Source organism: Mastomys coucha, unplaced genomic scaffold (genome assembly GCF_008632895.1).
Source record: "Mastomys coucha isolate ucsf_1 unplaced genomic scaffold, UCSF_Mcou_1 pScaffold11, whole genome shotgun sequence".
In the NCBI taxonomy this organism is placed as follows: domain Eukaryota; kingdom Metazoa; phylum Chordata; class Mammalia; order Rodentia; family Muridae; genus Mastomys; species Mastomys coucha.
The window spans coordinates 32,024,166-32,026,990 of NW_022196893.1; the positions used below are offsets into that span (position 1 = coordinate 32,024,166).

General features: G+C 49.4%; 1 protein-coding gene across 1 annotated transcript in view; it reads right to left on the minus strand.

Annotated features, from left to right (window-relative positions):
* The window catches only part of Bin2 (bridging integrator 2), a 31,464-nt gene that overhangs the window by 20,642 nt on the left and 7,997 nt on the right, over window positions 1-2,825 (minus strand). The window lies entirely within an intron of this gene.

Here is a 2,825-nt window from a genome sequence, read left to right on the forward strand (position 1 = left end):
GTAGACCAGGCTGGCCTCGAACTCGGAAATCCGCCTGCCTATGCCTCCCAAGTGCTAGGATTAAAGGCGTGCGCCACCACCTTCCCGCTTAACACTCTTTTTTGAAAGACAACAGTATGGACTTAACTTTTCGCTTCATCATGAGGACTTGGTTTAAAAAAAAAAAGAATGACTGATAAGAGCTGTCAGATGGGTGGACAACATGGCTCAGCGGTTAAGAGCCTGTGATATTTAGAGGACCTGAGTTCGGTTCACAGAGCCCAGGGCAGCATCTCACAACCTCCTGTAAGTCCAGCTCCAAAGTATCTGACAGTCTTATCGGTCCTCCCCAGGACTCATGTGCAGGCGGCAGGTCTAGCTGTAGCCTGTGGTGAGCCGCCCAACAAGAGTGCGGGTGACAGAAGCTGTGTGGTCTCCAAGAGTTTTACACACTTTTTTTTTTTTTTAAGATTTATTTATTTAATGTCTGTATGAGTACACTGTAACTGTCATCAGACACACCAGAAGAGGGCATCAGATCCCATTATAGATGGTTGTGAGCCACCATGTGGTTGCTGGGAATTGAACTCAGGACCTCTGCAGGAGCAGTCAGTGCTCTTACCCGCTGAGCCACCTCTCCAGGCCTGAGTTTTACACCCTTGGCCACTGAATCATCTCTGCAACCTCATGTGTCCTCTGCCTGTACACCCTGTTCTTTCTTTTGAAGAGGATAGGGAGGTGGAGTGGGTGGGATGGGCTTCAGGACAAGAGACAGAACTGGGCACTGTTTCATTTCTCAGACCTGTCCATCCTCCCCTGAACTATCTGGGCTAGGTCATGCCAGACCAGCTTCCCTGGAAGGCAGGACTCCCAAGGCCAGGCTCTCACATCTGGCTGGCTGTCTGGCTGTCAGGCACTTGGCTCTATTCTCAGCTAGCAGATTAGTCCGCTTCTCCGGCTTCAGTTCCCCGTCTGGAGTGCAGAGCCATTTCTATCTCTGGATCTGCTGATCTCATCACTCCTGCCCTCTGAAACTTTGCCAGTTCCTTGGCATTGCCATAAAGAGCCTGAGTTAGCTCTTCCCTCCCCTTATACAAATAGCCGCCACCCTGGTAGTAAGGCTTGACCATAGCAGTCAGCTCTGCAGAACTCGGGGCACAGAGGATACTCGACAGAACAGCAGGAGTGTACAAGGAAACTTGAGCCAGTGTTGCCAGTTCTACAAGAGAAGGAATGAAGTGCTTTGTGAAGAACAATACCTCCTTCTACCTTGTGAGGAGAGGCAGGTGAGGCAAGCAGAGCTTCACAGATACAGTGCTCAGAGAGGGCACGTAGAGCCCAGGAACCCAGGCAAGTGGCGTGTCCTTAAACTGAGCTGGGTAGCTGGGAGTGACAGCTCGTACCGAGTTGACTGGAGAGGGAGGTGAAGAAGATCCAGAGCTGTCAGATGGATGGACAACACGGCTCAGCGGTTAAATACATTATATACATATGGGAAGTTGTCAAAGAATATTTTTAAATGTTGAGAAATAAATAGCTGATTCTCTCTGCCAGTGATGGCTCAGGGCTATTCATGCCACATGTGAAAAAGTACGAGATGCATGCCACATGTGAAAGGGGATGAGATGCATGCCACATGTGAAAGGGGACGAGATGCATGCCACATGTGAAAGGGGACGAGATGCATGCCACATGTGAAAGGGGACAAGCAGACATGGATGTGACACCTATGAATATTATTGCTACCAAACAAAAATGAACACTTCAGTCTCACCAAGCTTCTACATCTGTATAAATCTACAGAAGACACAGATGACACAACACATTCAACAGTCAGCAAAAAGCTGGGCAGTGGCGCACACCTTTGATCCCACCACTTAGGAGGCAGAGGCAGGTGGATCTCTGGAGTTCAAGGCCAACCTGATCTACAGAGTGAGTTCTAGGACAGCCAGGGCTACACAGAGAGGCTTTTTCTCAAAAAACAAATGAAACAAAAATAACTACAATGAAAACGCAAAACAACAACAACAACAAAACAGCCAGCAAAGGGTAAATTGTAGGTGACTGTGGACAAGCTGCACTCTCAACAAACAAGATTCAGTGAGGGGCTAGAGAGGCGGCTCAGTGGTTAGGAGCCGTGGGACCCAGCCTAGGGCACCCAGCAAGTACTAGACCAGCCAGGGTCAAATGACCAAGACAACTTTGTCACAACCCACCCCCAAGAAGAAACACCCTAAAATAATCTTTGTAGAAGCTTCACAAGTCACAGGGTATATTTAGGTGTCAAACACACAGTTAAAGACACAAGAATGGATATAGCCTACGCTCCAGCCTTAGTTTTGTTTTGTATCTCAGGCTGGTCTTGAACTTCTGACCTTCCTGCTTCAGCCTCCCCAATGCTGAGACTATAAGCATGAGTGACCATGCCTGTTTTTACTTCTTCTGGATATACTTTCTGATCTGTAGTCATAAGCAAATGTTTTACAGGGAAATAAGTAAAGGGGCAGGGACTGAAAGATGCCCGCTGGTCCCTGCAGTGGGCCCTGGAGTCTCTGGTTCCTGGCCTGAGACTCGGTGATGCCGGAACTGCGCTGCAATGAGATACTCAGCAGCCCCATGCTGAGGTAACCCTGTCTGAGCCATCCTGCCTGGCCACCAGGGTTACAGTACACACACAGAGAGAGAGAAGAGCCAGCCCCGGTGGACTCCACAGGGCACAGCCACAGCCACGAAGAGTTAGGGAGTTTTGCTTCTCAGAGATAAAATGCCTGCCTTCTCTAGAACCTTCTGGTACTTAGCCCACCTCCACACCTCACCCCCACCCTCAGCCCCCTATACCCCTCCCC